Consider the following 24,091-nt stretch of genomic DNA (forward strand, 5'->3'; position numbering starts at 1 on the left):
TAGTTCCCTGATGGCTTCCCAGTCAGCCTTATTATAATATCTCGTTGTTTTGAGCACTGGCTCTTCAGTTTTGGGTCTAGAGTTTAGGGCGATTTCAACCATTATCACTGCATGATCAGCGTTCCCGAGTGGGCTGTGGGCCTTCGTTATGCAGTCATCGGGAACTGTGGTCAAAAACAGATCTAGAAGTGATGCGTGTTGTTCTTCCTGGTCAGGGAAACGGGTTGGAAACGTAACAATTTGTGATAGGGAGTGAGATATAGCGAAGCTATGGGTTGTGCTGCCCGCTGCATCTGTGTGAGTAGAGAATCCAAGCCAGTTTTTGTGGTGGACATTAAAGTCACCAAATACATGTATTTGTGCGCTAGTGTCGAGGGTCAGTGCCGTGTCTATGCTGTCAGATACTTTGTTTATTATGGAGCAGTCCTGAGTCGAGGGAGAGCGGTAGAGAAAATAATAGTAGCTAATATTGTGTTGCATGTTTAGTCTAAAGCACATAAAGGCTTGATCATCTGTTTCTAGGTTTGTTTCTCTAGTCAAGGGAGGGGTATTACGAATGTAAACTCCAAGTCCGTGCATATGTCTGTCAGAGTCCTTACGGCAGAGTGGGAGATATCCAGGCATGTTAAAGTGGTTAGAGGGAATGGAGGAGTGTAGGTTAGTCTCACTTAGTGCTAAGATATCCGGGGTATTTGTTAAGAGAAATGCTTCAACATCAGCTAAGTTAGTTCTAAGCCCACGGATATTTGTGAATGAGAGCCTCAAGGGAGGAGGCATGTACATCTATAGGAAAACCCTTTGTAAACGTTTTTTTTTAATTTTTAAATTTTTATTTCCATACTTTGTGGACCAGGTGCGAACGCAGACCCCACAATTTTAATGAACCACCGTTCTGCCAGATCAAATATACCCATTCCTGTGTCTCAAGTATTCAGTTTTTAAAAATAGTCAACCATATAGGAGCCTATTCGTGTCCACACACACACACACACACACACACACACACACACACATATATATACATATATATATATATATATATATATAAGTACTCGTCGTTGACTGGGTTCAAAAACAGGCTACAGAAAATGGACTCTGATTTATGAAAGTATGATAGGCTATGAAAAGGAAGGGTTGTAAAGAGATAGTTTCGAATTTGGGGGGGGGGTATCAAAACCAAAGCAAAATATGGTGAAAGTAAAAATAAATAGATAAACCCCATATTTTATTATACCATACCTGTTCACACTGAAACACCTATCACAATATTCTTGTGTTCCCTGTAAACTTTTTATGCAAGTATAAATCATGTAGAATATCTGCATGAATATAATTACACGTAATAGTTAACTAAAGATGATCATCCCATGATAAAACCGAAAAAACTAATAGGGAATTAATTAAAATGAATGTTTAAAAGAATATGCAAATTAGCTAGATCCTTTGCTAGTGAATGCAATTCCAGAAGCCGTATATTGTATTTTCTTTTTAAATAAATAGAAAATAGGGGTTTAAATATGAATATCAATACACGCTAAAGAAAACCGAATTTATAGGAGTATATATATAGTCTTTGAAGTTTTTAACCTTTAAAACTATACAAAAAATATTTTTTATCATTCGTTAGAAAACCATCTAGTCAGTAAGTCATTTAATCACCTGCAATCACTGCATCAACTCGCTCTCGAATTTACTATAATACCAATAATTTATTTTTCAAGGGATCATCAGTTGTTTACCATGAAACACTGTTTCGGGGATTTAAAAACAAAACAGTATATTACATCATGGCTCCCCAGCAGTGTTAATCAAACACCACCACCTTTAATCTTAGAGAGAAGACATGTTACAAACATTTGATCCAATTTTCTATTCTTAATTGCAATTACTAACCTTTTCATGCTATAAAAATGAATTTCTTACCTGTGCGATTCATCAATTTCCACATTTAAAATGGATATATTTTTTAATTTTTTAATTTATCAGTCTTGTATTTATAAGATTAGGATTAATCCATTTAACTACTTATCACCCCCACTGTGATTAGTATTTATCATATTTACATTCTTATTTATTTAAAATTAGATATATAAAGGTTAAAAATATTTTTACATATATACATTTTTTTATGAATATATAAATTTATTATATGTAATTATAAGTACATTTTATACATTGCTAATATAGTTTTGGATTTCCTTTATTAATATAGTCTGGTTTATCTTAAACGATTCAAAAGCATCAGGATAACGAACAAATGCTTTATTTAACTGTTTTAATATTTTATTTTTATCCCCACCTTGTTTTATCATCCTTATTACTAAACTAGAAACTGGTGGTATAAAATCTGTTAATTTTAAAGTAACGCGAGCTATTCTCAAAAACTCTGACATAATGGTTCCATAAAACATAAAACCAGGGCAGGTGCTATCTTTATGGGGCATACGTACTATTTAAAAGTGGAAAGCGTTTCTTTTATCAAATATTTTATAAAGAAAAATCGCATCCTCAATTTTTATATCTTTGTCCTCTATGTTCACAATTCAATTTTAATTCGTTTGGATATATAAGATGTTTATTTTTTTCGAATTAATTATTATCGTTTATACATATAAGGTCATCTATAAATCTCCTACATCCATGAAAGTTATATGTTTTAGATATATCTGTTTTAACAGTGATGACATATATATATATATATACTCGAGTCTATGTAAATACAAATTTGTCAATATATATATATATATATATATATAATTCAAACACGGTAGTAATTTAGAAATCATTTAAAGCTTCAGCAAATTTCAATTTTTTGTCTCTTGGTTATTTTTCTTAACTCGCATATTGAAAGACATTGCCATATTATATGTAATTACGCTCTTAATAGGTTTATTTTCAATGCAGTTTATGTTTCTATCATTTTTATTCATGAATTTAATTTGCGAATTATATCCCGAGTTTTTAAGGGCTTCATTGTAATATTTTTCATTTTTGATAAATATGGATTTAGTAGAAGACAGTCTAGAAATTCTTAAAGCGATATTAGGAACTATTGGTTTTAATATTGATTTAGGGTGGTTTGATACATTGTGGACATATAGTAGGGATTGGTTAGGTTTATGATAGGGTTCAAAGGTAGAATTCTCAAGATTTAAGGTTATGTCTAAGAAATTAACAATTTTTTTATTAGGGTCGATTTTTATACTAAGTCCATAATTTTTAAATAATTTATGTAGTGATTTAATTGCTTTTTCATAATTATTATTTGTAGAGTTAGTTACGAAAAGTGCATTATCTCTGTATAGTCCTCCTTCAAGTTTGAACTGTTTATGGAGTATACAATGTATTTCATTTAACAGGAAAAGGCCAACTAGATCAGTGACCTGAGTCGAATCCGTCGAGCCCATTAAAATGTTGAAGTGGTTAGGGGTATTTTTCCTGTCTACCACAATAAAAAGCATTGTTTTCCGAAACGATCGTACAGATAATTGATTTTGTTGTTGTTCCTTCTTATGAAACGGATTTTTAATTTAATTATAATTTGATTTTTAAATTTTAAATTATCAATCACATTACTTAATATTGAATTAGCTCTAGGATATTAACCTATCGAGCTTATTATATATCTAAATTACAACGAGCACTTTCTCTTTCCTGTATTTTAATTAAACTAGTAATTTGACTGTTACATTGAAATACACTCAGCTCTTTAGACTATTGTTCTAATCTCCTTTAAATTATATATATATATATACATATATATATATATATATATATATATATATATATATATATATATATATATAGTTCTCTATTTTGCACAGGGCCAGGTCTGTTCAACATCTTGGATTCTTGGAGGCCCTTACAAAAAACTGTTGCAGACCTTTTCTTTGCAAACAGATGGACCACATACGTTCGTTGAACGTTTTTAAATAGGCGCCACCAGGTTAATTTTTTCCCCTCATAGAAATGACTTCATGCCAACATTACTTCATTCCGACATTTACTTCTGAAGAAAGTCGGCGAAAAGTACTTCAAGTTTCTTCACCGTTCCCCCCTTTTCTTTTCTCTTTCTCCCCCCTTTTAGTCGATCTTTTTCCTTTTCAATTTATTTTTCTTACTTTTAGTCGATCCTGTTTCTTTTTACATTATAGTCGATCTCTTTTTATAACGTTAAAAAAATGCCCCACTTCGCTTTTAAAATATATATAAACATATATATATATGTTTATATATATATATGTGTGTGTGTTTATGTTTACTCTAAAATAATCATTTCCTTTATATAGTAGTAGTAGTAGTAAGTTATAAAATGCATATGGCGATTAAGCTACACTGAATATTCCGCGTTTCATCCACTTAAGGATTCTTCAGGCTTATGCTTATGCCTGAAGAACCCTAGAGACATTTTATGACTTATTAACTAGCTCTACCTACGTATTGAGCACTTTTGAAGTAAATACGCATACGCTTACGCATAAATTTATACTTTCGTATATTAATTTTATGTGAATAAAGTATGTATATATATTTATATAAACACATATGTAAACATATATATAAACATATATATATAAACATATATGATTAGTTTTTTTTGGAAAAAGAATTCCAGCAGAGTGCTCAATTAAAAGGAAAATCCAAATTTTAAGAGCGTACTTATATTTTGTGTACAGAAAGTTGTTAGTTGAGACAGGTCATCGGTACCGTCGGTTTCAAGCCCGATAATAAGGCCCGTTTAAGGTATCCTTATCAAGCTCTCTTCAGATAATAAGGCCCGTTTAAGGTATCCTTATCAAGCTCTCTTCAGAGACGAATATTGGCTGAAGAGAGCTTGATAAGGATACCTTAAACGGGCCTTATTATCGGGCTTGAAACCGACGGTACCAATGACCTGTCTCAACTAACAACTTTCTGTACACAAAATATATATAAATATATATATATAAACATATATATATATATTTATATATATATAAACATATATATATAAACATACATACATAAATATATATATAAATATATATATATATATATATATATATATATAAACATATATATATATATATATATATATATATATATATATATATATATAAACGTATATATATGTGTGTTTATTATACGAAGGCATCTTTTCTTTATGTTTACTCTAAAATAATCATTTTCTTTGTGTGGTTAAACTTTAACCAACCATGAATACAGAACCTGCCAAAAGAATAAAGGCATTTCCGTGTTCATTGGTAATTCAATACATCTACAATATGTTTATATATACAAAAGCACAGATCAAATAATTAATGATTATATATACATTTAATAAATTTCAAACAACTATTACAGTTTATAGATCACCTTCTCAACTATGTTGGGGAAAAAATTTCGTTCAGTAAAACAAAAGTTATGATGAATTTTCTGGTGTTCAAAATCGAAAAAATATATAAGGAGGTGAGCGACGTTTATTATGACTGTTTTCCATAGAAAACACGTCGCTTCAGCGACTACTGTTGCTACTAATTCGAAAAGTAATACGAATGACAGCATGAAAGGGAGATTTTATTGAAAGCAGATGAGTGCCGTACATTGTGATTAAACTGCAAACAACTTTGTCAAAGACCCTACAAAGACCCATAAGAGAGGTGATAAAGGTAAATCTAGAGTTGTTTCCGTCGTTCTCTACGCCAAATTAAACGTGAAGTTGTTAAGAACCTTGGGCAGACAAGTCGAGAAGTCTATGACCAAGACGGATTGAAGAATGTCTCAAAAAGTACTCGATGTCGGCTTCTGAAAGAAGTGGCAAAGTTTGTTAAGCCTGTGACAAAGCCTCCATTAAAGCAACACCACATACAAAACCGATTGAAATAGGTAGAGTACAACATGAAAACGGATTTTTCCAAAGTTTTGTTCACGGATGAAGTGCGTGTAACTTTTGATGGCCCAGATGGTTGGAGCAAGGGATGGGTCCGAGATGGACGACGTCGTCATTAGCGTTTAAGGCGCGAACAAGATGGTAGTTGGATAATGATTCGGGCTGGGAGTATCGGAGGTACCTTAGTTTTCAAATGGAGAGTCTCAGAAGGCGTAAAAATGACGTGAAAAGCTTACATAGCTTTTCCGAAGGAGCACTTTGCACCATGGCTGAAGAAGCAAATGTTGACGTTCAGAAGAACCTTCATTTTTATGCAGAATAATGCTCACTCGCATACAACAAACAAAAGCAAAAAGTGTTTGCAACAACTGCGGTTCTCTACGCTACGGAAGATGGAGTGGCCTGTGGTTTCACAAGATTTGGACACAATTGTGAACCTTTGGAGTATCATGAAGCGACGCCTCTACGCAAGTGGACGCCAATTTAAGAGCAAGGACGAGTTGTTGGACGCTCTCCCAGAGGTATCGCGAAAAATTAACTATTGACGAAATCACAAATATGTATTTATGTTTAAGCTTAACCATATTACTTTTCATGTTCGTATATTTCTATTGTATATACGTGTGTGTGTGTGTGTGTGTGTGTGTGTGTGTGTGTGTGTGTGTGTTAATACATATATATCAATTGTAAAAGTGATATTCTCCTGAAGGTTCAATCCTCAGTGTGGGCGACCGAAAAATACATTTTTGAATTACTTAGGACATCTATCCAGTCATAGCTGACAGAACAAGAGCATCCTACCCCCATGAAGTAAATAAAGGGTTCCGCTCGAAGTTCCGTCCAAATTCCCGAGTTCGACAGAAACATTCCCGAGTTCGACAAGATACCCCTGAAGAAGGTCGGAGGTGACCGAAACATTGTGAGAATAATACTCAAGATGAGAACAGTAGTTCGATGAATAATAATATTAATACATATAACCAATCCTCATCTAAAAAAAAAGTCAGAAACGTCATATCTACACATCTGTTTCTTATAATTATTTACCCGAAGAGAATCCGTTTTTTTGTGTGTGTATGTGGTTGAACTTTGAACAAACATAAATACAGAACCAGTCAAATAGAATAAACAGATTTCCGAGTTCATTCATCATTAAAAGCAGCAATGATATACTATAATATATACAAACACAGATCAAATTACAAATTATTATATATACATATATATATATATATATATATGAATTATATATATATATATATATATATATATATATATATACATATATATATATATATATATATATATATATATGAATTCATTTTAAATTTGATTTTGTTTGGCATTAACACTTGCTAAGATAAAATCTATTTAAAAATACTGCGTTTAAACAGAAAAAAGAGTTTTATATTAATTTACACCTGAAGAAAAAGTTTCTGAATCTTTCTTGAAGGAGAAATCTCATCGACATTTGCTATTTTTCATCTGTAAGTATTGTAGAGTTTCCATATTGTTTCGTTGTATTTTTTTTTGTGTTTAATAATATTGATTTTGTTTTTATATCGGACGGAAACGAACGGCTTGAAGACATGTTTAAATATGAAAAAAAAAAAACTTGTTGCTAATTTTCTATTGAATTTTAATCGCACGAAAATATTCAAGAGTTTTTATAATTAATTTTATATTCTATTCTAATTTTTTTGAGAATTTACTTAGCAGCAATATAGGAAACCGCATTTATACTTAATATTTTTTAATTAGCGTGAATTATTGAAATTATAATTTTTTATTTGTTTTTTTCTGTGATAATTCTTTTTTTAAATAATTTATTTGCAAAACAAATACGTTGAAATTTTTTTTGTACTATATATATTTAATGTTAAATAATGTTAGAAAATAAGCAACAAGTTGTTTTCCGTATTTAAACATATATATATATATATATATATATATATATATATATATATTTGTAATTAAAAATTTACGAAAACTTTATATATATAGTACAAAAAAAATTCAACTTAATAAATCATGTAAATTATAACGTATTTGTTTTGCAAATTAATTATTTAAAAAAAAAGAATTATCACAAAAAATCTAACAAAAAAATTATAATTTCAATAATTAAAAAATATTAAGCAAAATTGCTGCTAAGTAAATTCTCAAATAAATTAGAATAGAATATAAAACTAATTATAAAAACTCTTGAATATTTTCGTGCGATTAAAATTCAATAGAAATTATAATTTATTTGCTCTATCTAGTATATTGAGCAATTTTATTTAGCTGGGATAGTCTTAAAATATTATATCCAATAATATTTTATAAGACCGATAATAACTGGAGTTGCACACCAGTAGATTTGAAAAAAATACTTGTTGAATTTTAATCGTACAACATTTGCGTTTTTTAATCCAAAAATATTGAAGAGTTTTTATAATTTTTAAATATTTTATTCTGATTTATTTGAGAATTTACTTAACAGACGAAAATTCAACTGTTTTTCTGAACAAATTTGAAATTATACATTTTTGTTAGATTTTAAAATGTTTATTCTGTGAAAATTATTTTCTTAAATAATTCTTTTGCAACACAAAATGCGTTATAATTTACATAATTTATTAATTTGAAATTTTTTTGTACTATATATATATAAAGTTTTCGTAAATTTTCAATTCCCCGCCACACATACATATATATATATATATATATATATATATATATATATATATATATATATATATATAACTACTTAATTTACTCACATAAACTTAATATAGGAAATTATAGATTTATGTGTAAACTTTAAGTATTTATTTCAAAAGTGCTCAATACGTAGGTAGAGCTATATGTATATATACATATGTATACGTGTATAAAATAAATTTCAAGTTAATAAGTCATGTAAATTATAACGTATTGGTTTTGCAAATAAATTATTTAAAAAAAGGATTATCACACAAAAAAACTTATAAAAAATTATAATTTCAATAATTCGCACTAATTAAAAATCATTAAGTAAAAATGGGGTTTCCTGGATTGCTGTTAAGAAAACTTTATATGTATATAGTACAAAAACAATTTCAAGTTATTAAATCACGTAAATTATAACACAAATGCGTTATAATAGTAGTATGGTCACACTTTCTATGAAAATAACGATAAATCAGAGACAAACTCGCAACATCTCTTCTGTGAGATAGAGGTTGCAGGGAAGAGAAAAGGGCATTCCCTACGAGGCTACAAAGTCTATTTTGAACTCTATCAAGGCAGGACAAGTCCTTTCTAGCAGCCCCTGCCCAGATGTGGCAACAGTATTCCATTCTTGTTGTATATCCTCTGTGTTAAATTAAGGAAAGAATATTGATTTTGTTTTCATATCGGACGAAAACAAACGAGTTGTAGACGTGTTTAAATATGAAATAAAGACTTGTTGTTTATTTCCTATCGAAGGAGGAATTTTAATCGCACAGCATTTGCGTTTGTTAATCCAAAATTATTCAAGAGTTTTCATAATTAGTTTTTATATTCTATTCTGATTTATTTGAAAAATTACTTCCCAGCAATTTAGAAAACCGCAGTTTTACTTAATATATTTTTTATTTAGCGTGAATTATTGAAAATATAATTTTTTTATTAGTTTTTAAAATTTTTATTCTGTGATGATTCTTTTTCTTAAAAATATTTTTTTACAAAACAAACGCGTTATAATTTACATAATTTATTAATTTGAAAATTTTCTCTATTATATATATATATATATATATATATATATATATATATATGAAAATGATAATTAATAAAAACTGAAGAAAGTGCTCAATACTGTTGTAGAGCAAATATGCGTTTTATTTTTTTATTTTTTATTACCGTATCTTTCTGTCAAGTTACATTATTTTTTTTTTTTTGCTTCCTCAGACATTTACATCAAGATTTCAAGTTCTGTAAAAGTCTGACGATGCTACAAAAAAGGCCAAAAAAAACGGCGAAGTAGCTGAAACAATAATGTAACTTAACAGAAAGATACGGTAATAAAAAATAAAACGTATATATATATATATATATATATATATATATATATATATATATATATATACATATTTTTTTTTTATTATTACATTTTCACCCCAAACAAGGCAAATTGCCACTTTGGTGTAGGGGGCTACTATCAGGGGAAACATCTACTGGGGTACTATGTAGGGATTAGGGCAGCGAGATGTTGGTTCACGTTGCACTTGAACTTATGCATGTCAGTACAGTTGGGGAAGCAGTGACCTGGAATGGAATTCCAAAGTCTAGCAGTTCTGGGGAAGAAACTACTGGAGTAGAAAGATCTTTTACATCTAGGGATCTCTACAGTGTGGGGGTGGGATTTTGCAGCTTGTCGGGTCTGTCGAGGGTGTTCACGTCGTGGGGGCACTAGTGCTTGCAGTTCTTCAGAGCATTCACCATTATAATACTTGTAGAACAGGCAGAGGGATGCAACGTTTCGACGATGGGACAGAGGCTGAAGTTTAGATGCCAGTTTAGGGCCTATCAGGTTTGCGACTCTCTTTTGAACCCTGTCAAGGAGCGAGAGACTAGTAGCCGATACACCGGCCCAAATATGACAGCAATACTCCATACATGGGCGAATAGTGGCCTTAGAGAGGTACAGGATACTTTCGGGTGTTAGAAGTTTTCTAGCACGGTAGAGAGAGCCAACCTTCCTTGCAGCGGCCCTGGCAATGCCCTCGATGTAATTGTTCCAACTCATGTTTCCTGTGAACGTTAGGCCAAGGAGCTTGAGAGACGCACTCTCAGATAAAGAGTCGTTGGCCACTGCTATAGGTGGTAGAGAAGGTTTCTTGTAGTTATTGAATGAAACCAGTTTTGTCTTGGTGGCATTGAACGTTACCATCCATTTTTGTCCCCATTCCACTACTGATTGGAGGTCATCCTCTAGTGTTTCTGCCATTACTTTAGATATATGTTCATTTGTTTTCCTGTCGTGCCTGCTATAGAGTGTGGTGTCATCAGCATATATACCCATCTCAGAGGCAATTTTGTCGGGGAGGTCATTTATGAATATCAGGAACAGCAGAGGTCCAAGGATAGATCCCTGGGGCACTCCCGCATTTATATCATATTGTTTAGATGTACGACCGTCGAGGACAACCTGGATTTTTCTCTTATCTAAGAAGGATTTAATTATGTTAAGTATTCTACCAGTGATACCGTAAGATCTAATCTTCCTGAGGAGACCCTCATGCCATACCCTGTCAAAAGCCGTAGATATATCTAGAGCTACCGCTATATATATATATATATATATATATATATATACATATATATATATAAAGTTTTCGTAATTTTTTAATTCCATACACAGTATCGTCCAAAAGTTAAGGAACAGTCGATCATTTTATTTTAAATGGCTTCGAACTTTATCTATGTAAAAGGGGAAAAAAATTTTGGTGAGTTTCCCAATTTTTAATAAAAATATTTTATTTTTGATTTGAATTTTTGATTTTTAATACATATAAGTTTTTACATATTAACAATTTTAATTAAATTACTGGTGCCCGTTATTAATTAAAAAACAAAGAATCCTTTCAGTATAATAACTCTCCAAACATTTTCAATTGGCCAATCCATAACGCAAATGTTGAATCTATTTAGCTCTTCTAAAACTATTTTTGCTTTATGGCACGATGCATTGTCTGGCATGAAGATATCAGAATCAGAAATACTAGGAACCACATGTTCTCTAATCAATTCTCTGTACATTCGTGCATTTACTTTTCCATGAATCCTCACAAAGGGGCCAGTTCCTTTTGAAGATGGCATAATGGCCTACTTCACAAGATTTCTAGCTACGGTATTACTGGAAATGTTTCCTCAATCGTTAAATCATTTCTCTCTGATAGGTTCATAAGAGTAGTGGTTGATGGTCAGAAATCAGAGGCCTACAGTATTAATGCTGGAGTCCTCAAGGGGTTCATCCTGGGCCCAACTCTCTTCCTGATCTACATTAATGATCTCCCTAAACACATACTTAAATCATTTGTTGACATCTATGCTGATGACACGACCATCTATAGCAACACATCAAAGGACGTAAATGACAAAGTTCTCTCTAATACTCTCTCCTCTGATCTTGAGCACGTGGTACAATGGGGGAAGAGGTGGGTGATTACTTTTAATGCATCCAAAACTAAGCTTCTATCTTTACATCATTAACGCTCTGATCCCCATCTGGAATCAATTGAAATGGATGGCTCTCGTCTTGGGGAGGCTCAATGTTTTGACAAGCTTCTGGGTTTGACCTTTACTCCTGATCTGAAATGGAACACGTACATCAAATCTGTTGCCAGGGACGCTGCGAAAATGGTGGGATCCTTCTACCGCTTCAGAAGATATCTCACTACTGATGCAATTTTCTATCTATATAAAAGCCAAGTACGTCCAAGGACGGAGCACTGCTGCCACATCTGGGCAGGAGCTGCTAAAAACAGCCTGTCCTGCCTTGACAGAGTACAAAATAGACTTCGTGGCTTAGTGGGGGATGCCCTTTTCTCTTCCCTACAACCTCTCTCCCACAGAAGAGACGTTGCGAGCCTGTCTTTGTTTTATCGTTATTTCCATGGCAGGTGCTCGTCTGAGCTCCAACCCCTCGTCCCCCCTCGCCAATCTTTCAGGAGAAACACCCGTCTGACTGAAACTACTGTCAATAATTTTCCCCACTCTCTATCTGTGCCTAAATCCAAACGTAGATTCCATGAGCAACGCTTCTTTCTTAGAACTGCACGCCAGTGGAACTCTCTGCCACTTGCCTGTTTCCCACCTGACTACAACTTGGGACGCCTTCAAGTCCAACATAAACAAACTCCTGACAAACCGCCCTCTTAAGTAAGTCACTCTATCAATACCCCAATACTAATGATTACTACAATAATATCTCATTGATTACTGTACACGCAATAACCCTTATCCCTGAGTTGCCTTCGGGCCTTGATAAGTGGTGACCCCATGTAAAAAAAAGATATCATGTGTCATACCATTATACTACCCCCTTCAAATTTTACTGTACTTTTAACGCATTTAGGGGAAAGTCTTATAAGCTATTAAATATTGAACAGGTCTAAAGACGTTGTTTTGGAATTTAATAGCACGACTTCTACATTTTGATCCGAAAATATTGAAGATTAAAATAATTATCTTTTTATATTTTACCGCTTTATTTGAGAAATTGTTTCTAAAATTTTCCCTTGGTATTCCATTATATCCGGAGTTGTTGCTACAGTTTTAATTTCCTTTCTCTTATAATAAGTTCTACTTTCTATTGCGTATTGAGCTTCTTTATTCTGTTGGGATTAAATTATCTATATTTAAATACTGATATTTATACTAGATTGTACTTTATCATTGCGTATATCAGGTAAACACTACATTCTTTTGATTTTATTTCTCTCTCTCTCTCTCTCTCTCTCTCTCTCTCTCTCTCTCTCTTTATATATCTATAATATAAAGCTGAACGTCTGTGTGTGTGCGCGCGCGCACGTGTGTGTGTGTGTGTGTGTGTCTTGTCACGAATAGGCTCCTATATGGTTGACTGTTATAGAATTAATAAAAACTGATCGCATATAATGATACAATATAAATATATATATAAAAGAAATTTGCACACCAGTAGATTTATTATATTTCAATATTCTGAATATGTAATACACACACACACACACACACACTCATATATATATATATATATATATATATATATATATATATATATATATATATATATAGTGCATAATTGTTAAATAGTAACTGTGTGCACATATTAATTATGTAATAGTTTTCCGCATGATGAATTGAATGACCTTAAGAATGACTTAAATGCTTAAAAAATAACTGGAATCCTTCAAAAACAACATGAATGATCTGGAGATTGACTTGAATGGCTTTGAGACTGACTGGTTTCAAACTGGGTGATCATTTTACATTAAATTAATACAGAAAAGTGATCCCCCACTTATTATTTGATTTAGGGAATTTGAAACGTTATATTAGCTATGTGACCAAGAAAACGTTACAAACATAAGTACAATATGTAGTAAGAACAGATACTACAATTCGATCTTGGCCAAAAGGCCAAAAAAAGGGTATTTATTTGCTCCCCTACCGAGCAAAAAGCCAAAAAAACTTAAAAAGCTAAGAACAGAATCTATTAACAACAGGCCTTTGATCTTAACCAAAAAGGCCAAGCACAAAAGTGTTACGGACAGACCGACCGACCGACCGACCGACCGACCGACCGACGGAGTGACTTATAGAGTCGCTTGCACGCGACTAAAAAGAAATATATTTTTCCATTTTTCTCTAACGAGAATATCTTGTTTTTATTTTCATATATTAAACATATCATGCGTTATCACGTGAAATTGCGTGAATTGCGTGATCACGTGATCAGCGCAATCACACAATTCCTTCCCGTCAGAATATGAACAGCCAGAAAATTATATATTTATTTTCATGAACTATATCGTTAAATACGATTTTTTTTTATATAAAAGAAATTTCCACACCAGTAGATTTATTGTATTTCAATATTCTGAATATGTAATACACATTTATATATATAGTGGAAATGGTAATTAATAAAAACTGAAGAAAGTGCTCAATACTGTTGTAGAGCAAATATGCGTTTTATTTTTTTTTACCGTTTTATTACCGTATCTTTCTGATACGGTAATAAAAAATAAAACGTGTGTATATATATATATATATATATATAGTGCATAATTGTTAAATAGTAAATGTGTGTACATATTAATTATGTAATAGTTTTCCGCAAAATTAAAACTATTCGAAGCTCTATAACTGCAGTTTCACCGTATTTTCGCATAATTTCCGACATGAAAATGTTTTTAATTCATTCTTAACGCATATCACAAATTATACAGGCACTGATTGTTATCAGATTCGATCCATAATCGATAATCGATATCTATAGCTTAATCTTCTCTTTGTCTGTCAATTCTACTTTTTTTCTCGGATACTATATATAAAAGAAATTTGCACACCAGTAGATTTATTATATTTCAATATTCTGAATATGTAATACACACACACACACACACACACACATATATATATATATATATATATATATATATATATAGTGCATAATTGTTAAATAGTAACTGTGTGCACATATTAATTATGTAATAGTTTTCCGCATGATGAATTGAATGACCTTAAGAATGACTTGAATGCTTAAAAAATAACTGGAATCCTTCAAAAACAACTTGAATCATCTGGAGAATGACTTGAATGGCTTTGAGACTGACTGGTTCCAAATTGGGTGATCATTTTACATTAAATTAATACAGAAAAGTGATCCCCCACTTATTATTTGATTTAGGGAATTTGAAACGTTATATTAGCTATGTGACCAAGAAAACGTTACAAACATAAGTACAGTATGTAGTAAGAACAGATACTACAATTCGATCTTGGCCAAAAGGCCAAAAAAAGGGTATTTATTTGCTCCCCTACCGAGCAAAAAGCCAAGAAAAACTTAAAAAGCTAAGAACAGCATCTATTAACAATAGGCCTTTGATCTTAACCAAAAAGGCCAAGCACAAAAGTGTTACGGACAGACCGACCGACCGACCGACGTAGTGACTTATAGAGTCGCTTGCACGCGACTAAAAAGAAATATATTTTTCCATTTTTCTCTAACGAGAATATCTTGTTTTTATTTTCGTATATTAAACATATCACGCGTTATCACGTGAAATTGCGTGAATTGCGTGATCACGTGATCAGCGCAATCACACAATTCCTTCCCGTCAGAATATGAACAGCCAGAAAATTATATATTTATTTTCATGAAAATACGATTTTTTTTATATAAAAGAAATTTCCACACCAGTAGATTTATTGTATTTCAATATTCTGAATATGTAATACACACACACACACACACACACACACACACACACACACACACACACACACACATATATATATATATATATATAGTGCATAATTGTTAAATAGTAACTGTGTGCACATATTAATTATGTAATAGTTTTCCGCATGATGAATTGAATGACCTTAAGAATGACTTGAATGCTTAAAAAATAACTGGAATCCTTCAAAAACAACTTGAATCATCTGGAGAATGACTTGAATGGCTTTGAGACTGACTGGTTCCAAATTGGGTGATCATTTTACATTAAATTAATACAGAAAAGTGATCCCCCACTTATTATTTGATTTAGGGAATTTGAAACGTTATATTAGCTATGTGACCAAGAAAACGTTACAAACATAAGTACAGTATGTAGTAAGAACAGATACTACAATTCGATCTTGGCCAAAAGGCCAAAAAAAGGGTATTTATTTGCTCCCCTACCGAGCAAAAAGCCAAGAAAAACTTAAAAAACTAAGAACAGCATCTATTAACAACAGGCCTTTGATCTTAACCAAAAAGGCCAAGCACAAAAGTGTTACGGACAGACCGACCGACCGACGGAGTGACTTATAGAGTCGCTTGCACGCGACTAAAAAGAAATATATTTTTCCATTTTTCTCTAACGAGAATATCTTGTTTTTATTTTTATATATCAAACATATCACGCATCATCATGTGAAATTGCGTGAATTGCGTGATCACGTGATCAGCGCAATCACACAATTCCTTCCCGTCAGAATATGGACAGCCAGAAAATTATATATTTATTTTCATGAACTATATCGTTAAATACGATTTTTTTTATATAAAATAAATTTGCACACCGGTAGATTTATTGTATTTCAATATTCTGAATATGTAATACACATTTATATATATAGTGGAAATGGTAATTAATAAAAACTGAAGAAAGTGCTCAATACTGTTGTAGAGCAAATATGCGTTTTATTTTTTATTACCGTTTTATTACCGTATCTTTCTGATACGGTAATAAAAAATAAAACGTGTGTATATATATATATATATATATATACACGCACTGATTGTTATTAGATTCGATCCATAATCGATAATCGATATCTATAGCTTAATCTTCTCTTTGTCTGTCAATTCTACTTTTTTCTCGGATACTAGTGGTCCGATCTAGCTGAAATTGTGTATGGAATGTTGTCATAAGAAGATGCAACCAACTAATTATGATTCAAATTTAGGGTTAAATTAGGAAGAATAGGTACAGCGAACAAAGTATTATAATAGGTATGTTGCTTTAATATTTATTAAAGTTCGATTTTCATACTATAAGTTTCCGTTAAATTGTTAGAAAAATCAAGATATAGTTTTTAATTTTATATATTAAACAGATTCGAACTATATTGTTAAATACGATATATTTTTTTATATAAAAGAAATATATATTTTTTGTTTTTCTCAGTCGAGCATATCTTGTTTTTAATTTAATATATTAAACAGATTTGAACTCACAGAATTCAGGTCAGAAGATGGACAGCCAGAAAATTACCGACAGCATTTGGAAAGATACAAGTCCACTTCTATTAGCCATGTTGGCACCGAAGCAAAGTTGCACATCAACGGAAAGCTTACCCAAAGAAACGTCTGTCGACCTTGTAAATACGACAGCAAATTCAATTTGCCCAACAGACGTGCCATTCCATCATAACAAGTGGATGGATCACCAGTCAACAATGCCCGTGGGGGTAGAAGCTCAACCAGATGTCTGCCCATGTTTAAACCCCGACCAAAAGTTGAATAAATACATTACATGTTTAAAATGCTGTGCGACATTGTTTTGTAAGTTAGAAATGGTCAACCATAAGTGCACCCATATTTGTCCTATCTGGCAATTAATCCGACAAACATAATTTGCAGATGTTCCGTTGGCATGGAGTATACTTCGATTTCATCTGTTTCATGGTCCGTTTCGTGTTTGACATACAACCAAATTCATGTAATGAAGTTGGAATTAACATTTATAATTTATTTCAAAACGAAGAAGGAACGGTGGGTGTGTTGGTGTCATGACCCATATCAGTTGTCCATAATGGTGTTTTTTTCAAAGTTTTATAGTATGTGACTAAATATGCAGCAATAACATAATTTTGCAGACTTGTTAGTCGCAATATGAAACAATATTTTAATGGGCTCCTTATATATAAATATGCTATATATATATATATACATATATATATATATATATACATACATACATATATACATTTAAATATACATATTTATATATATATATATATATATATATATATATATATATATATATTAGGGGATGCCTTTTGAAAAGTAATAAAGATCAACTAAGAAAACAATATCTGGAACTTGGAATAAACACACACACACACACACACACACACACACACACACACACACACACACACACACACATATATATATATATATATGTATGTATATATATGTATATATATATGCATATAATTTTTTACCAGAATGAAATTCTGTAAACGTAAAGCAAGTATAAATATTGATACACCAATTTATAATACGCAATACATCACGCAACACATCAACTTATAATACACAATACATCATTATAATACACAATATATTAACTTATAATACTTATAACTTATAATACGCAATATATTAACTTATAATACGCAATATATCAACTCATAATACGCAATTAATAAAATGATAAACATACACTTATTTTATAATACGCAATATGATACATATATAATACGTAATATAATATATATGTAAAATACTCAACGTAATATATATAATACGTAATATAATATAATATAATATATATATATATATAATAAAATAAATAAAATAAATATTACAATTAAATTTACCAAAATGATCCAAGATGGTAAAACTAAAGTAGTTTATAAATATTAAAGAATTAATATATATAAAGTAATCTCAACCAGATGTAAAAGCTCGATAAAACCAAATAGGAGATAGAGCTTATAATAAGAGCAAATAGTTAATAAAACATGTTAAAAAAAGACCTTACTTAATAACAAAAAGTGAAGCAGAGGGAATATGGTGAAGACAAAGGTGATTTCACGTGAATGGATAGTCTGGTGAAAGGTAAGGTATCCAATTATGATAAAACCCAAAAATGTAAATCCAATGCCAATCCGATCCCGCGTTTTGTTAATTCCTACCCTCTGATGAGAAGGAAAGTATTTCTTCAAAACTACGCGGATTAAGGACTATCCACTTATTAAGTGTTTCCTTTTCAGATTAAATATGTTTTCAGATTAAATATGTTTTTAACTCTTGCTCAAAGTGTTTTAACTATATATACAAGTAAAATGTAAGAGATGTTTGTAATATTTATGATATTTTGAAAACATTAATTCTTTTAAAATAAACTTTTGTACTTTTAACATTTTTGTTTGTGTTTTTAATATTTGGTGATTAAAATGTTTTCTTTTGAAATGAATTTTCAGTATTATTTGTTTGTGAGTTGATTTTACTTGTAATTCATATTTAGAAAAAGAATTCCTTTTTAACTGGAACCTACGATATTTACTAACATATTATCAGGACAATAGTTCGTTGCCTATTACATGCTCAGCAAAGTTAGTGCAAAATGATTAATTTTGGTAGTGTCATTTCTCAGTATCACATAATATTCCACAAGTGATTGCTTATTTAAGAACGGACCTAACTTATTGTGAACTGTTTTCGAGTCTATAGGGTATTAACTCACAGATACACATGAACATACAGAGTAGTATGGTATCTATCTATCTATCTATCTATCTATAACTCTACTAATGTGACCAAACATAATGTAATTTCCCAGTATCACATAATGTTCCACAAATGATTGCTTATTTAACAACGAATAAAAATTATTGTGAACTGTTTTCGAGTCCATAGGGAATTAACTCACAGGTACACATACACACAGAGTTGTATAGTATATATTTATCCATCTATCTATCTATCTATATATCTGTCTAACTCTAACACTACTAATGTGACTAAACATGTAATTTCCCAGTATAACATACTATTCCACAAATGATTGCTTATTTAAGAACGAACCAAAATTATTGTGAACTGTTTTCGAGTCTATAGGGAATTTAATCACGGGTACACATGCACACAGAGTAGTATAGTATCTATCTATCTATCTATCTATATATATATATATATATATATATATATATCTGTCTAACTCTAACACTAATGTGACCAAACATGTCATTTCCCAGTATCACATACTATTCCACAAATGATTGCTTATTTAAGAACGAACCAAAATTATTGTTAATTTATATTTAAAAATAAATAATAATAATTATTGTAATTTATATTTAGAAAAAGAATTTCTTTTTAATTGGAACCTACGATATTTACTAACATATTATCAGGACAATAGTTCGTTTCCTATTACATGCTCAGCAAAGTTAGTGCCAAATGATTGATTTTGATAGTGTCATTTCTCAGTAGCACATAATATTCCACAAGTAATTGCTTATGTATCTATAACTCTACTAAGATGATTATAAAATTATTGTTAACTGTTTTGGAGTCTATAGGGAATTAACTTTCAGGTACACATACACACAGAGAAGTATAGTATCTATCTATCTATCTATCTATCTATAACTCTACCAAGGTGACCAGACATAATGTCATTTCCCAGTATCACATAATGTTCTACAAATGGTTGCTTATTTAACAACGAATCAAAATTATTGTGAACTGTTTTCGAGTCTATAGGGAATTTAATAACAGATAATCAAAGTGGTATAGTATAGATCTATCTATCTATCTATCTATCTATCTATAACTCTTCTAATATAATATAATGTTATTTCCAAGTAGCACATAATATTCCCCAAATGGTTTATTATTTAAGAACGAACCAAAATTATTGTGAACTGTTTTCAAGTCTATATGGAATTAACTTACAGGTACACATACACACAGAGTAGTATAGTATATATCTATCTATCTATCTATCTATCTATCTATCTATCTATCTATATATCTATCTATCTAACTCTAACTCTACTAATGTGACCAGACAGGTACACATGCACACAGAGTTGTATAGTATCTATCTATCTATCTTATAATGCACAATATCTTAACTTATAATACACAATATATTAACTTATAATACGCAATATATTAGCTTATAATACGCAATACATCAACTTATAATACGCAATATCTTAACTTATAATACGAAACACATAAAAAATATATACAAGTAAAATTTCAGGCATATTTTTTATATTTATGATGTTTTCAAAACTAATTAGTTTTTTTGAAATAAAATTTTGTTTTTTAATCATTTTATGTGTTTTTACTTTTTGTTGATTAAAATGTTTTCTTTTTAAATGAATCTTCGTTTTTATCGGAACATATAATATTTACTAACATATTGACAGGGCTTAATTGCCATATATATATTAGAACTTACAATATATATACAGGGTGACACCCCCCCAAAAAAAAAACGGGCCTCAACTCTAATTAGGCCACTTTCTTAGTGTTTTGTCCGAATTAAATAAAACTTTGGTCATAACTAGTTTATTATATTCAAAATGTCACCTCAAAACACTAGGGTATTTGGCCTTTTTTCTCCGCTGAATGCTCAGAAAAACAATTATCAGGACAATAGTTCGTTGCCAGAAAAACAATTAAATGTCTGTTTTTTTTGGGGGGGAGGGGTAACCCTGTATATATATATATATATATATATATATATATATATATATATATATATATATATATATATATATATATATATATATATGTGTGTGTCAGGGAAATAGTTATATATATATATATATATATATATATATATATATGTCAGGGAAATAGTTAGAAAAATATATATATATATATATATATGTCAGGGAAATAGTTATATATATATATATATATATATATATATATATATATATATATATATATATATATATATATATATATATATAACTTGTGTATAAACGTGATTTAGTTGAAATAATTCAGCACGTGACGCCGAAGGGCATTTTCACAGTAGAGAGAGCTCGCCTGCTTCGCAGCAGACTTGGCAATTCCCTCAATGTATTAGTTCCAATTCATGGTGCCTGTGAATGATTGAACGAAGTATTTCCAAATAGTGTATCATTTACCATGGCAATCAATGGTTAAGAAGGTTTATTTTAGGTATCAGATGTTTATATTGTAATTATTAAACGAGAGAAGCTTAATAGTGACACCATTAAATGTTCCTATTAATTTACGAACCCATTCCACTATAGACTGGGTTCTTCTAGAGAGTTTTATCAATTAGTTTAGATATATGTACTTACCCGTCTGTGGCTTAATTGCCATATATATTTTATAACTTACAATATATATACAGGGTGACCCCCCCCCAAAAAAAAAAACGGGCCTCAACTCTAATTAGGCCACGTTTCTTAGTTTCGTCCGAATTAAATGAAACTGATCATAACAAGTTGATTATATTTAAAATATCACATCAAAACACTACCTTTTTTCTGAGCATTCTCCGTTGAATGCTCAGAAAAACTATTTTTTTTTTTTGGGGGGGGTCACCCTATATATATATATATATATATATATATATATATATATATATATATATATATATATATATATATATATATATACTTAATTTACTCACATAAAATTAATATAGGAAAATATAGATTTATGCGTAAGCTTTAAGTATTTACTTCAAAAGTGCTCAATACGTAGGTAGAGCTAGTTAGTAAGTTATAAAATCTATATGGCGATTAAGCTACACTGAATATTTCGCGTTTCATCCACTTTAGGATTCTTCAGGCTTAAAGAAGGCTGAAGAATCCTAAAGTCGATGAAACGCGGAATATTCAGCGTAGCTTAATTGCCATATACATTTTATAAATTACTATATATATATATATATATATATATATATATATATATATATATATATATATATATATATATATAGCAAAATCGATTTTCGTAGCATGAGTATATGAATCGATATTAATCGATTTTATTCTGGGGGGGGTCGATGAAAAAAAAAACTTTCAAGGGAGATCACTCTAAAAGTACAAATTCAGGAAATGATAAAAGCGCAACTCATCACAGCCCATAGTATTAGTTAACGGATGTATTGAGACTAAAGCCGCTTTCAGGGCCGTTTACAGATTATATATATTTTTTTTTTTTTTCGATTGAACCAAACTTTTAATTATTGAACCAATATACTGAAAGGGAGATCACTCTAAATGTTTTGGATTGAACCAATTATTGAAAGGGAGATTACTCTAAATGTTTTGGATTGAACCAATTATTGAAAGGGAGATTACTCTAAATGCATAAATTTATAAAATTTTATCACGTCAATACATAAACTATGAGTTTCTGTTAAAACATGAAGTAATTGACGATCGATTTAAATTCAATTAATCTTCTTCTTTTGAATGTGTTTTAAATTAAAACTAGTTAATAATATGATTTTTGACGTTTGCAAAACGATTTTAAGGGAGATAACTCCATATATTACGTAAAAATAAATTGCAGATCGTCTTTCGATTTTAATTAAAATGTAATCGTTACTAATAAACTTCGTGTGTGTGTGTGTGTGTGTGTGTGTGTGTGTGTGTGTGTGTGTGTGGATAAAGAGAAAGAAAAAGGAAGAGAGATAGTTCCCTATGGACTCCTAAACTCCTAATGTAGATACTTCATGAGCATTGCAATATTCTTAGATAGGTTTTTTTTTTATCGATAATCGATAATCGAAAATTGAAAAAATCCTATGGAAGAAGAAACAGGTGATTTTGATTAAAGTAAACACCTTATACAGCCTAACATCACAAGTGCACCTGAGAAGTTTTATTGCCACACAAGCAGAAAACATCGAGAGAAAAATTCGACATAAAGTTCACTAATATAAAAAATAATTTCATAAAATCAACATACTTCTTTGATATGACAGGGGCGCGTTCGAATTAATGTTTCTGTTTAAAATACAATTGAACCATGATACTTGATTTTTTCATTTTAAACTTAAATTCAAACCATTATTACCGCATAAGCAGTAAGGCTATGCATGTGAAATCAATAGTAGGTTCTTTGGTTTGACAGAGGCTCGTGTTCGAAATAAATGTTTATATCTAGAGCGCCATTGAACCATGATACTTGACTTTTGCATTTTAATTTAATTTTAAGTTTTACTTCAAGCAAAAAAAATGTCAAGTATCAGATTGCAATTGCGCTCAAAA

Source organism: Euprymna scolopes, chromosome 46 (genome assembly GCF_053919585.1).
Source record: "Euprymna scolopes isolate OS-2025 chromosome 46, ASM5391958v1, whole genome shotgun sequence".
NCBI classification, from domain to species: domain Eukaryota; kingdom Metazoa; phylum Mollusca; class Cephalopoda; order Sepiida; family Sepiolidae; genus Euprymna; species Euprymna scolopes.